Source organism: Coenobita brevimanus, chromosome 30 (genome assembly GCF_032717465.1).
Source record: "Coenobita brevimanus isolate Jiangsu-jjx chromosome 30, ASM3271746v2, whole genome shotgun sequence".
In the NCBI taxonomy this organism is placed as follows: domain Eukaryota; kingdom Metazoa; phylum Arthropoda; class Malacostraca; order Decapoda; family Coenobitidae; genus Coenobita; species Coenobita brevimanus.
The window spans coordinates 37,718,745-37,734,332 of record NC_136983.1 but is presented as its reverse complement, the minus strand read 5'-3'; positions in this window follow the sequence as shown (position 1 = coordinate 37,734,332).

The following is a 15,588-nucleotide window of genomic DNA, read 5'->3' as shown; positions in this document are numbered from 1 at the left end:
TCCACACATAAGTTGTACTCTAAATATGGGCCAAAAAAAAAAAAAAAAAAAACGTGTATAAAGTTAACAATTTTGCAGAGGTAAAGAAGGTACAGAGTCGGCTTAGCACACCTAATCTCTTGGAAGTGGATTTTACAAGAGATGCAATATGATCTTTCCAAAATAAATTCCAAGTGAATAAAAACCCAAGCATGTTCAAGGATGATGTAGGATTGAGCTGGGTATAATTAAACAGAAGTTGGTACTCCTGTGGATGATTGCGTTGGGTTGATAGGTGTAAAAACTGAGTTTTTGATGCATTAAAAACAAAAAGATTATTTCTGCCCCAGTCAAAGATACGACCCAAGTCAGACATTAGGTGTGCCATAGCCTCATCCCTTATTTGTTGAAGTAGCTGCTGAGATGGGCGTTGCAGGAACCAAATGGAAAAGTGAAGGGTGGAATCATCAGCATACGAGTGGATAGGGTTAGATGTACAGCTTAGAAGGTCACTGATGAATGAAAGGAAGAGAGTTGTTGATAGGACAGAGCCCTGAGGAACACCACTGTTGATAGATCTAGGAGAATGAGGATGGCCGTCTACAACAGCGGCTACAGAACGACCAGAAAGGAAGCTACAGATAAAGGCACAGATAGAAGGATAGAAATTGTAAGAGGGTAGTTTGGAAATTAAAGATTTATGCCAGACTCGATCGAAAGCCTTTGAGATGCCAAGTGCAATGGCAAAGCTTTCTCCAAAGTCCTGAAGGGAGGATGACCAGGAGTCTGAAAGGTATGTGAGAAGATCACCAATGGAGCGGCCCTGACGGAACCCATACTGACGATCAGAAAGAAGGTTATGATAGGAAAGATGTTTTTAAATATTTCTGTTAAGAATTGAGGCACAGGATGTTAACCCGCTCCATCCCGGAGACGTGAATTCACGTCCTCACATGATGTGCCCTCATATCCCGGAGACGTAAATTAACGCGGCAACATTGCAAGGTCTCTAATTTGCACAATTTTCAATTTTCGCGAGTGATACACGGGACGCCTTCCTCTACAAGATGCCAGGCAGGGACAATGTCTTACCCAGCATGACCTCCTCCCCCCCCTTCATGCCCTTTTCTCAGCAATTCACTTGTTACCAGTGACCTGACCAGTACAGTAAAGCCATGTCATGCACGGTACGAAATTCTGGGCCAGAGTGATTCCCCAATCGATGACAGTGTGGAGGACAAACATTATAGGAAGAAAGTCAGAAATGATGATCAGGTATTGTGGCAAAAAAAGGTCATGAATGGTGATGAGTTAGTGAGTGAAACAATGCTTATAATGCCTATATTACCGTTTGAAAACCAATATACTCTCGTACTACATATAAATTCGTACCAAATAAATAAATATATACCGTTTATGAGTGGTGTGGAATAGTTATCCTCCCATAGAACTCGTTTTCTTTGCAGCCAGCCTGATAGCAAACCCTGTAAGGTAAGGAGGTACTCCTACCTGGATTGAGTATTTTAAACCTCAGGTGAGCAATTTCTCTATGAATTTTCGATGTTTCTCACCAAAAACGGATGTTTGAGCCAAAAAAAAAAAATCCAAAAATGTCGGGACTGGGGTGTACCACTGCCCAGAAAATGTCGGGATGGGGGGGGGTTAACCCCTACACCGCGGGCTTGTTTACCAATGACTTGCGTGTCCCGCGGGGTTATTTGGGCTCCGACAGATTCTCAAAAAATATTTGCCAAAAATCAGTTATTAGTCCTAGAATAATAAAATTACATATGCTTATGGCACATACCTTCAGCTTTCTCCTGGAATGATTGTTGAGCCTTCGTCGGTTACCGTAGGACTTGTGGAGACCTCTGAAGTAGGGTAACGAAGTCTCCACTTTACACTTCCCGACAACCCGTAATATGATTACCACAACCAGATACAAACACTGTAAACACTATTCTACAATTTTCAAGTAGTTTGGGATCCATACTAAAAAAAAAACACACTGTGAAAGCAATGGAAATTACGAGCGCGTCTGATCGTCGCACTGGCACTAGTTCGCTCTTGGTACTCTGTCATTTATTATTCATAAAACCCCTCACACTTTATATTTCTATTACTATATAACACTTATATATATATCTACACTCTTTATCCATAAGTTTCCTTCAGTAGTATTAGTTTATTGTCACTGTAGGGATTCCATTTCTTTCAGTAAAATACGTAGCATTCACTTTCTCGTCCTGTATACTAGCATTGAGAGTGAATGTCACTTTCATCTTCACTCTCATAACTCATAGCATTCAGACATGCTAGAGTGAAACTTTTACTTTCATTACTCCTAGGGTATATACTCGTATTCTTATAATACTACTCATTTACATTTCTATTTACGTTCTCTATTTTATTTACGTTATTTACATTTCTATTTTATTTACACTGTGTTATGCACTGTCACTTGAAGTAACTTATAAAACTATTTTCCATTGTTCACGTATATTTACATTAATTACTTTCACTTGCTGTTTACACATTATTTACACATTATTTACAATTCCACTTGCACTATTTTACTCAATAGAAAGATCGTAGTCACTCTTTTATCAATTGTCAGCCCTTTACCTCTTTCCACACGAGGTTTAGTAGGGGGGTAAAGGTCACAGGGCCCTTTGCTTGAGGGTGAAAAAGTCCTTGAAGTCAGCAAGAAGAAACAGACGTACCCTCACTTCGGAAGATGAGAGTAAACTGATAACGGAGGGCCGGGGTGGAGGCCTACTTAGGGGATATTCAGAGCTACCAATGTTAGCTCTTGAAACAGCTATGTCTAGCACTGAAATGATTGGAAGGAAATCTAGACAATACATTATAAATTAGGTAGTTCCAGGTGAATGTAAATATCACTTAGGCTTCTCCCTTCCCTCCTTACATGTATATTTATTACGAAAATAGATTACACGGCATATTTCAAGGAAAAAAAAACAGCGAAAATTAGCGAACAAGTGCACGTGAGGTGTTGTCAGGTGATAATTAGCCAATTCCAGGTGTATGGCACTCTCACTTACCTTATTTTTTTCTTGTATATATTATTTGGTATAAGAATAGGACATAGGGCTTATTTCAATGGATGAAATCAGTGAAAAATTCCAGGGATGATTTACTTAGCGTAGCAAGGCCGGGCAGGCGAGAGTATAGGGTAATGGAGGGGGGGTAGGGAGGGGAGTCAAGAACGGGGAGAAATGGCTAAATTGTCAACAATGGATGGGAGTACAGATGAGATTAGGAGTGCTGACTAGTGTTGGACATTGGCAGTACTGATAGATGATACAAGCCCCCACTTGGAAGCCCAGGTGAATTCAAAATAACACAGAATCACAAAAGCGACGCCCCGCGGTATGATCCCTTGCTCCCAAGCGTCACGAAAGTGACGCCCTGCGGTTAAGGGGTTAATGCAGTTGGACGATAGTTAGAGGGTTGGGAATGGTCACCCTTCTTTGGGAGTAGCTGAATGAGAGCAAACTTCCAGAAAGAAGGAAAGGTACAAATTGACAGACAAAGGTGAAAAAGTTTACCTAGGCATGATGCAAGCATTGAAGGACAGTTTTTGAGGACAACAGGAGAGACTTCCTCAGGCCCATATGCCTTGTTAGTATTGAGGCCAGTGATGGCAGAAACTACATCAGCTGAAGAAATTTAAATGTCATCCATGAGGAAACCTGAGGGAGGAAGTGATGGGGGAACAGCACCGGAATCATCTCAGGTGGAATTGGAGGGGAAAGTCTGAGCAAAAAGATCTGCTTTACCAGCAGAAGACATAGCTACAGTGCCATCAGAACAGAAAAGAGGAGGGAAGGATGATGAGGTAAAGTTGTTAGAAAAGTTTTTGGCAAGGTGCCAGAAGGAGCAGGAAGAATTCGAGTTGGAGAGTAGAGAGCATTTAGTATGGATGAAATTATTTTTAGCTGAGCGAAGAACTGCCTTAGCACGATTCCGGGCAGAAACATAAACAAGATTTGATTCGGGGGTGGGTTGGCTCTGGCACCTTTTGTAGGCCCTCTTCTTGTCGCAGATAGAATTAGAACAAGCGTGTTTAAACCAAGGCTTTCTTGCACTAGTCAGAGGATACGAGAAGGGAATGTATGCTTCCATACCCGAGAGAATAACCTCCGTAATGCGCAAGGCACACTAAGATGGTTCCCGGCCATGGAAGCAATAATCATTCTAGGGAAAATCAAAGAAGTACTGCCTGAGGGCCTTCCAATCTGCAGCTCCAAAGTGGCACAGACGACGTTTCTTTGGAAGGTCCGCAGGCTGTACCAGAGTGATAGGACAGGTTAAGGTAATAAGGTCATGATCAGAGGAGCCCAAAGGAGAGGAAAGATTAACAGTGTAAGCAGAAGGATTAGTTGTAAGGAAGAGGTCAAGTATGTTGGAGCTCTCTCCAAAGCTATCAGGGATACGGGTAGGGTGCTGTACAAGCTGCTCTAGGTCATTAACCCACTGACTCCTGTTGACGTATATATACGTCCACACGTTTTGTCACTGACTCCCGTTGACGTATATAAATACACAGCAATTGCAAGGTCCACAATTTGCACAATTTTCAAACTTCGCGGGTGATGTTTTGTACCTATACATGGACACCTTCCTCTACAAGATGCCATGCAGGATCAATGTCTTACCCTGCATGACCTTCCCCCCCTGCATGCCATTGTCTAGGCAAATCACCTGTTACCAGTGACCTGGTCAGTAACGACATGTCATGCCACGGTATGAAAATCAAGGCCAGAGTGATTCCCCAATCGATGACAATGTAGAGGACAAAGTTTATGTAGAAATAGAGGAAGAAACAATTAGAAATGATGATCAGGTAATGTAGCCAAAAAAGGTCAGGTATGTTGTCTTTGGTGAGTGAAACAATGGTGATATTGCCAATATTACTGTGTGAAAACCAATATACTCTCATACTACGTATAAATTCGTACCAAATAAATAAATATATACCGTTTATGAGTGGTGTGGAATAGTTACTTTCCCATAGAACTCGTTTTCTTTGGAGTCAGCCTGATAGAAAATCCAGTAAGGTAAGAGGTACTGCTACCTTGATCCAGTATTTTAAACCTCAGGTGAGCGATTTCTTTATGAATTTTTGATGTTTCTCACCAAAAGCGGAAAATGTGAGTCAATTTTTTTTTTTTCCAAAATTGGTTGGGATTGGGGGGGGTCAGTGGTGGAAAATCGGTCGGGACGGGATGGGTTAAGGATAGAAAAGATGTAGGCTTGTTCACCAGGTGGATCAGTGAAACAAGAGGAGAGCCAAAGATGGTGGTGAACATTGAAATCTCCTAGAATGGATATTTCAGAGAAAGGAGAAATGGATAGAATATGTTCCATCGTAGAAGTAAGATAGTCGAGGAATTTTTGACAGTCAGCAGAATTAGCAGATAAGTAAACAGTGCAGATATATTTAGTCAGAGAATGACAGTAGAGCTGATGCCAGATGCCAGAGAATTCAGAAGAATCAAGTTCAGGAACACGAGAGCAAGACAGGTTGTTGTGTACATATACACAACAGCCACCTTTGGCTTTGAAATGAGTATAGAGAAAATAGGAGGGAATAGAATAGGGTTTGCTGTCAGTTGCCTCAGACAACTGAGTCTCTGTTAAGAAGAAAAGGTGAGGTTTAGAGGAGGAAACCTCTTCCCAAGATGGCTGCACTGTACTCCGCTTGTTGCAAATCTGCATCTTCTGTCTGCATCCTCTTCAGGTCGTCTTCAGCTGACACTGACCCTGTCACTGCAGTATGTCTGCATTTCTTGCTATGGTCTTCCTTTTTACTACATTGCTGGTACGCTGGGCAACAAGGCCGACGACTTAGGCTGTCAACATTGCCATATACCTGCCCAGGATGGTGCTGCACCTCATAATTGTGCTGGTCCAGCTGCCTGAGCCAGTATGCCAGTTGTCCTTCTGAATTCTTTAACATCTTCAGCTACTTATGTGCTGCATGGTCTGTCCTGATGATGAAGTAAGACCCAAAGAAGTTGAGATAGAAGAAATCAAGGCTCTTCATCAGTGCCAAAAGATCTTTACAGGTCACACAGTAGTTCCGCTCTGGTGGGCTGAGCTTCTTGGTATAATACGCCACTACATACTCTTTTTGTCCCTCTGCAACAGGACCCCACCAATACCATGGTCACTAGTATCACAAACCCGAATGAATGGCTGACTCTGATCTGAGTACGGCAGTATTGGAGAGCATGCCAATGCATGCTTGAGTTCACAGAAGGGCTATTGAGTAACTGCAGTTTGCGTAAATTTCTGCCTATTTCCCAACAGCTTGTGTAGCGGTGCAGCTATTGTTGCAAAGTCCATAGCAAAATGCTAAATGTAGGTACACAAACCCAGGTAACTCCTAAGCTCTTTCACACAAGTTGGAACTGGCTGGTTTTCCAGAGCTGCCACCTTCTCTGGATTAGTACTTATGCCAGCTTAGCCTACAATATGTCCCAGGTGCTTCACTTCCTTCTGGAACAAGTAGCAATTCTTAGGGGTCAGCTTGAGGTGTGCTGCCTGGATCCTGTTGAGCACCTCTCAATTCCTGGTCAAAATCTATCCAAACACAATTACATCATCCAGATAGATGAGAACTGTCTGCCAGTGCAAGCCTTCCAGTACATGATCCATGAAACACTGAAAAGTAGCTGGGTCATTGCATAGTCGAAAAGGCATCACTTTAATCCCTTAACCGCGGGGCGTCACTTTCGTGACGCTCGGCCACAATGGATCATACCGCGGGGCGTCACTTTTGTGATTCTGTGTTATTTTGAATTATCCCGGGCACTCAAGTGGTGGCTTGTATCATCTATCAGTACTGCCAATGTCCAACACTAGTCAGCACTCCAAATCTCATCTGTACTCCCATCCATTGTTGACATTTTAGCGATTTTCCCCCCTTCCTGACTCCCCTCCCTACCTGCCCTCCATTACCCTGTCCTCTCACCTCCCATGCCGTGCTGCGCTAAGCAAATTTCCCCCGGATTTTTCCACAGATTTTATCCATTGAAATAAGCCCTATGCCCTATACTTATACAAAATAATATATACCCCCCCAAAATAAGGTAAGTGATAGTGTTATACACCAGGAATTGGCTAATTATCACCTGACAACACCTCACGTGCATTCATTCGCTATATTACCACGGTAATTTCCCCTTTGAATTATGCCTTGTAATCGATGTCTGTAATAAAAATATATATCAGAAAGGGAGGGAGATGCCTAAGTGACATTTACATTCACCTGGAACTACCTATTTCTTTATGTATTGCTGAGATTTTCTACCAATAAAAAATTAGCATGTAAGTTAGCAGCTGTCAGCCCCAGTGTCATTGTCAACCCTTGCCTTCTCAGATAAGCCGCGGCATTTAGTTCCTTGTCCTCCACTGTGGGCAAACCATGTTGCACTCGCGCCCCGCCATTTCTGCCGCTTCTACGCCCATTGCAAAGGGCCCCGTGACCTCTACCCCCATAAAAAGTCGTGAGGGAAGCAGGAAAGGACTTAGTGACTCTGCAGTGGCACGTGAACTAGCAGAATTGTCCATGGTGATGATGGATAGTGATTTTGATGATTTGGGTGAATCGTGTGATGAGCCGGGTGAGGTAATCGTGCCAGAAAGTGCTAGTACGAGTGCTCCAGTGTCGGAAGTTATCCCTAGCTCCAAGGGAAAGGAGCCGTTAGTGCAGCAAGGGAAGGAATTTGGGAAGGGAGTGAAAAGGCAGCGTGTTAGCCCCAGAACAATGCCCTCGCGTGACCCAGCCCGCCATGAGTCCCGAGTTGATTCACCTCCCCGTTCCCCAAGCCCCACTTCACTCATTTCTTCCTCTTCGTCTGCCGAGTTATCTCCTGAGTCTTCGTCGTCAGAGTCACCACCAGCATCAACAGTGAAGGCAGGCCGTAGAGGAAGAGGTAAATCCCGGACTGGTAAAAGTAGAGTTGGTAGTAGAGTAAGGGCTGCTAGTGCTGTACGGCAACCCAGGGTCAGTGCGAGTGACCTTGAACAGGGTAAATCTTCCTCACAGCCACCCACCACCACCACCCACCCTACACCGCCACGACAGGGAATCCTGGACGCCTTCGCGTGGACGGAAGGGTCCTATTTTGTGCCTGAACATTTAGTGTTTGATGAGAGCTCCTCAGGAGTTCAGCCTGGCTTCGCTATTGACGATAATGCTGAGTGTGTGGACTACCTTTTGGCCTTCCTAGATGATGAAGTCATGCAGCACATATGTAATGAGACCAACGGGTATGAATCACAACGTGCTGCAAGTGGTACAGGTACAGCCAAGATGGAACAGTGGTCCATGCTGGGAGTGCAGGAGCTGTATGTGTTCTTTGCCCTCATGCTTCTCATGCCACACTCCAAGAAGCATGAGTTGGAAGAATACTGGTCCATGGACCCCTTACTACCCTCAACCACCTTCCATAAGTACATGGCCAGAGATCGCTTCCAGAACATCATGGGAAACCTGCACTTTGCCGACAACGATGTACCTTCCCAAACCGACCCACTCTGGAAGATCCGGGAGATTCTGAGCAGAATGAAGGATAAGTTTGTCATTCTTCCACCCCTTTCAGAAGGTTGTCATTGACGAATCCTTGGTTTTGTTCAGAGGACGTCTTCGGTTTGTTCAGTACATTCCAAGCAAACGCCATCGCTCTGGAATTAAGTTCTTTGTACTGTGCGACTGTAAGACGGGGTACATCCTTGACTTCGTCATTTATTCAGCCAGCACTGTCGATCTGGATAAAACACACCCAATTGGCTTCTCAGGCTGTGTAGTGAAAGTGCTCCTTGAAAAGTATTTTGGTGGGAATCATGTGCTGTATACAGACAACTACTATACAGCACCGAAACTTGCCAAATACCTTTCTGAGCACGGCACTGGCTCCTGCGGCACTGTCAAAAGTAATCGTGCCCACTTCCCTAAATTCACAGAGGCAGGAACCTCACAGCGAGGAGACGTGCACCTATGCAAGTCTGAGAAGATTCTGGCAATACGGTGGCATGACAAGAGGGTCGTGCACATGCTCACCACCGTACATAAGGGGGAGATGACAGACAGTGGGAAGGTCGACCGTAGGACAGGGGAACCTGTGATGAAACCTGATGCTGTGTTGGACTACAATATCAACATGCGGCTGGTGGACAAGTCCGACATGATGATTGGTGAGATCGACTGCCTCAGGAAGAATACTAGGTGGTATAGGAAAGTTTTTCTGCATCTCATGGATATGACGATGCTGAACTCCTTCATCCTGTACAAGATGAAGGTCAAGCCACCCAAGTCCTCCCTGAGGTTGTTCACCAGAACTTGTGTCCAGCAGCTGCTGGAAAAATATGGTAGGGTGACAGCAGCAACTCCAAGACGCCATCCAGTAACACTTCCCGACCGACTTGAGCAGAGGGCGTATATGGATCGGCACAGACTGGAGCTAATGCCTGCCACAGCGAAAAGGAAGGCTGCGATCCGCAGGTGTCAGGTGTGTGCACATACCACCCGCCGCACACCTGAGCACAAACGCACCTCTTGGCAGTGCGCTGAGTGCCAGGTTTCCCTCTGTGTTACCTGCTTCTTTGATTACCACAGCCAGAAGCAGTTCTAACAGTGCAAGTGGGAAAGGAGAGTAATGTGTAAATAATGTGTAAGTAGCAAGTGAAAGCAATGGATGTTCAGTACATATGATTGAACAGTGTATTATAGTTTTATCTTACTGAAAGTGACAATGAATAGCATAGTGTAAGTAAAATAGAAGGGTAAATGTTGAAAATACAATTGAAAATGTAAATAGTAATGTAAGTAATTAGTAATATAAGAATATGAGTACAAATACTTTATGTTATAACAGTGAAAGTGAATCCGTGGCTCTCTACGTATTTTACTGAATGAAAAATTGAATGACTTCAGTGACAATAAACTAATACTACTGAAGGAAACTTATGGAGAAAGACTCCAGATATATATAAGTGTGATATAGTAATAGAAATATAAAGTGTGAGGGGTTTTATGAATAATAAATGACAGAGTACCAAGAGCGAACTAGCGCAAGTGCGACAGTCAGAGGCGCTCGTAATTTCCATTGCTTTCACAGTGGTTTTTTTTTGGAGTATGGATCCCAAACTACTTGAAAATAATAAAGTAGTGTTTATAGTGTTAATATCTGGCTGTGGTAATCGTATTACGGGTTGTCGGGAAGTGTAAAGTGAAGACTTCGTTCCTCAACTTCAGAGGTCTCCACAAGTCCTACGGTAACGACGAAAGCTCAACAAACATTCCAGGAGAAAGCTGAAGGTATGTGCCATAAGCATATATAATTTTAATATTCTAGGACTAATAACTGATTTTTGGCAAATATTTTTTGAGAGTCTGTCGGAGCCCGAATAACCCCGCGGAACACACAAAACATTGGTAAACATGCCCGCGGTGTAGGGGTTAAATTGCCATAAACCCTGCCCATATGAAAAGGCTTTTTCTCCTAGTCCTTCTCTGCAACCTTGACCTGATGATCTCCTGCCTTCATGTCCAGGGTGGAAAACCACCTGGCATCTGCCAGGGCATCCAGTATGTCATCAATCCTTGACAAGGGGTATGCATCCTTCACTGTCACTTCATTCAGGGCTCAGTACTCTACACAACATCTTACTGACTCATCTTTTTTTCTTACCAGAACCAGTCCTGATGCCCAAGGACTGCTGGACTTTTCCATCACCCCTTGACTTTGGATATTTTCTATCACCTTCTCCATTTCTTGCTGTTGAGCTGGCGTTATCCTCTGTGTTGGCTGTTTAATCGGGCAGTGATCCCTGGTGTCTGTACAATGCTCCACCAGATCTGCATCCCAGGTCTAGGTCTCTGATTGAGAAGACAGCAAACTTCGTCTTCAACTGCCTCAACTTCAGCACCTGTGAGCCATTCAGGCATTGGCAACTCCTTGATAATAGGTCTTGTAAGTGGTCTGGCAGACACCCACCTTCTTTGACTACACTCCTTTTACAAGCCTTCCTCTGTTGCCACTTAGGGTCTGCTGCCTGGCACAGTCCCACCCTTTTCTCTCACTGATCTTCTGTGGCTCACGGGAGAAACTGACAACCACAAACGGCACTTCACGTGCACCTGTTTCCACCAAAGTTCTCCCCATCATCGCTTCGGTCTTCATCTTGCACTGTACATCAGGCTCCACCACCCCTAGACAGCTGTCAAAAGAGCAACTCATCTTCCACTGGAGCAAATAGTTCTAATTTTGAGGGTATTGCTGTAGTGCAAAGCACCCTCACCTCACCACCAGAACTGGTACATCACACTGCCGTGACGGGAACTGACTTCCCTCGAACCTTCAGATTCATGGAGCAGAAGTCCAACTCATGGACATCAGATTGACAAGATTAAGAAGGCAAGAACCCTTCATCTTGGCTGCATAGACTGGAAGCGTGGCCTCTTGCCCTGCTGCTTCAAATATCCTAGGGTCCCCTCAGTTCTGTGCAGTGACCAATTATGCCACACAATTGTTCTGATGACTCAGGCAGATAACGACCATGTAACACATCAGTCCTCACAAAAGTCTGCCCTTAGGCTGCATCAATCACCATGGAACACTTCTTACCGTCAATTCTTCGATCCACCTGCATGCTGTCAATTGCAGTTGTCTTGGATTTTGTCAGTGGTGGGGCTACTTGGGAAAAGCCGGCTGGTGGTTGCCCCTGAACACCAGCCTCCACTAGTTTTCTGCTTCATTTTGGTCTTCTGCAGTCTTCTTCTTATCCTCCTTTTTCTTCATTGGACACTCAGAACTGAAGTGTCCTACCTCACTACATATCCCACACCCTTTTGTTACAGTTGTAGATTTCCTTGCACTGCTCTGTTCTTGCCCTTTCTTCTATCTGTAACAATCCTACTCCTTGTGTCCCGGCATCCCAACAAAGACAGCATCCTCCTCTGGTCTTCTCCTGTTCCCTCTTCCACTTGTAGCAGTCCTCTTTCCTATGTCCTGGCTTTTCACAGTACCAGCAACTTCCCTCAAATTGTTCTGCTTAACATTCCTGCCCTTTTCTTGGCTTGAATCCTGCACTACAACCTCCCAGAAAAGTGGACATACTGGATCTTACATAGGAATCAAATTCTAGAGCCCTGGCTAGTGCTTCTTGCATGCCTCTTGGTTGTGCTGGCTTCACTTGCACTTTCAATTCTGCACTATGATTTGTGTCGATGAACTGGTCCCTCAGAAAAACAGCCAACACATTAGGTGCTGCTCCAGGGTATGCCTTGTGTGCCATACTCTCCAGGTCAAGAGCAAGCTGATGTAGGGATTTGCCTCGAACCCGTACATGGCTCCGGACTCTTGCTCTGTAAACCTCAGTCTGGTACATGATCCCACATCTGCACTCCAGTCCTTCTACTAAGGAGTGATACCTGTTCCTTTCCTCTACTGAAATCTGGCCCACAATTTCCCTTGAACCCAGTAACCAGCTACACTGCCCTCTGTGTATCATCCGAACAAGTACCTCAAGCTGCACAGGGTAAGCTTCCCAAAATATCCTACCATCAAATTCCTGCGGTTTCATTTTAACCAGCCCTGTCCCTGCCACTTTTCCACCACTAACTCCCCCCAATCCCGACCATTTTTGGATAAATTTTTTTTTGGCTCAAACCTCCGCTTTTGGTGAGAAACAATAGTCAATCACAAAGAATGCGTTCACCAGGGTCTATAAGTGAACTAAACAGGTATACCTACCTTACACCTGGTACCGTGTTCTGTGGAGGTGGTCTGACGCTCTAACGTTTTCTACGGTATTAATATGGGAAACCGTTCACAATAGGTAGATATTTATTTATTACAAACAATGAAACATGTAGTACAAGAGTAAATTGGTTTTTATACAAAAATAGAGGTGAAATAAGCATTGTTCCATCGGGTGAACCTAGGAAAGTAGCCCAAACTGTTCACTGATGATTCGCTAACATTGTTGTTTCATCATACATTTCATTTTTTCAACTTACATAATACTTCTCCAATAATATTATACCATTTTCCACTTTAGAGAACTGTTTTCACATACTTACAGGCCTTACGATAATGTTATATCTGGAGAGGAAAGAAAGACGGGATGATGATGATGACGATGATGATGATAATTATGTAAAACTGATATTACTTTACCTAACTGAATATTTCAGAAGTTAATTATAAACCAAGTCTTGATGGCGGGAGAATGTACTGTTTCATCCTATCATACAAAAGAGTTAAGAATACTGTAGCTGTAAGTTATATTGTACGTATTTAAACAGCACATCATGTGCTACAGTGTTTACTATACTCCCTTTACTCTAACTTGGCCTAAAACTACCATTTCTCCATCTTAAATGCTGAATTGACTAACTCCAGATTATGGTGCTTGTCATGAAGAAGTGATAAGGAAAGGATGAAGAGCCGTAGTATTCGCTTTTTCTGTCACTGAGCTATGTGGAATAAGCAACAAAAGGACGAAAATCGAGGCCAAATTAACATGAAAAGGGTATATGAGTAGACTATGTGTGTGTACAATACCATTCAAACAGAGGTCATCAGCTTAACCTAGGAGTAATTCAGTGTCTTACACAGAAGGCAGAAATGGTGTGTCTGTTCTTCCTGCTGCTTGTCTTGGAGTCAATCTTCTCTGCTGCCGACAGATCAATATATCCTCAAGGTAACTGTATGGCCATGTGTCATGGTTTACTTTGCATTCGACATACCACAGGTGTATCATACGTGCAGGTATAGCGGGGTACATATGGGGAGATGGGGTTCCTAGTGAGATACAGTATAACCAAGATTTCGGTAAGTATTGTGGGACTGATTTTGTTGTTCCTTTCACTGTGCATGCAGTCTGATACCACTCTAATTCTGTGTTTGTCCTTGCTTCTGACGGTCTAATCACCCCGTCTTCTAGCTGTGAATTGGGTTTGAGATGATGATGAAGTGGTACTAATGCAAACTACGCGATCATTAAAAGGATTATCAACCTGTCTTTTAAGATGGGAGCTTGTGCCTGATTTTCTGTAAGATCAATGCATTGTTTTCCATTCTTCATGGTAAAAATGGCTGTATCAATTAAACTGCTCATTACACCACCAAATTAAAAACACAAAAGAGTAAATCATCCGCCTACAAACATCTCATCTTCATCAGATCCATTGACACTATCCATCACGTCTCTGGGGCTGGTATTCTCGTCGGTTAAGGGGGCTCCCTAGCATTTCTTCCTAGACGATTTAATTCACAAAGTACAGTAATCATTAACATTTTCTTTTTTTGGTTCTTATATCTTTATACTATTGACACAGATTGCATGAATAACATTCATTCATTCATTATCTAATCCTATGTTGCCCCATAAGGAGCGTAGGAGCCCGAGGCTAGAGAAGTTGGTCCTGACATTTAAGATGAGACTGACCAGCCTTACCTATCCCTGAGCGGCATTACGTGAGCCATAAACCCCAACCACCCTTGCATATAAACCTGCAAAGGCTCAATACAACTGGAGTGGCTTAATTACCCACTAAACCACAAGGTACTATAATTTGGTTATATGATTACCACCCGGAGTAGTAAACGATTTCCTTGTGTAAAAGAAACCATTTGGCATGTCACTAAGTGTAGAGTCACCCGTAGACAGAAGGAACAGGAAAAAATGAAAGAAATAAAGATAGAAGAGGGAGGAAGGAAAGATGGAAGGAAGAGGGGAATGGGCAGTCCCGGAGAGCAGCACTCCATCGAGTGACTGGATGGTGAGTCACCTACAACTGGCGCCCACACCCACCACACAAGTATAAAGTAATGCAGCAGAATCTGGAATAAATCGGCAAAGAAGGTGTGATAAGTTTACCAACCGCACGAATATACCACCTTGATAAATTGCAGGCCATAAGAGTTCTTTAAAAACTGTCCTTTTCTTAGACTGAATGTAAATTTAAATACTGAAATAAAATCAACATTCCATCTACTTATATATCTTGGAAGTAAATAATCCTGTTTGAAATAGAGGTACTGTATGTGTTGCTACCCTTGGTTTTCTATCTGTCTGTCTGTCTGTCTGTCTGTCTCTCTGTCTCTGTCTGTCTCTCTCTCTCTCTCTCTTCATTAAACTACTTAAGGATAAAACTAGTATGAAATAAAATATATATACTGTATATAAACGTGAGAGGTGGCTGGTAATCTTACTGGACCCAAGTTTGAACCCCGGCTGGGGCAGAGAACTGTCTGAGGATTTGATTTTCATTTAAGCAAAATTTACTACCTACCAGAAGGCCCGTCGACATGTAAAAATACCCCTGCTAATACCAATACAACAGTCCTGTATGAGACAGCCCTAGCATGTTTTCATTGTGAAGGGTGGGTGTTAGCGTTGAAGTGGTAACATGTGGAAGCTGCATTGTAGAAGGAAGGACTACTGGGCCTTAGGAACGTGACATGAGATCTATGTCCAGAGTCGGAAACATAAAGCAAACATAAACTTTAGTTTCCTATCTGATCAGCTAGGTTGTCTACATACTTTCTCCATAAAAAGATCAGCACA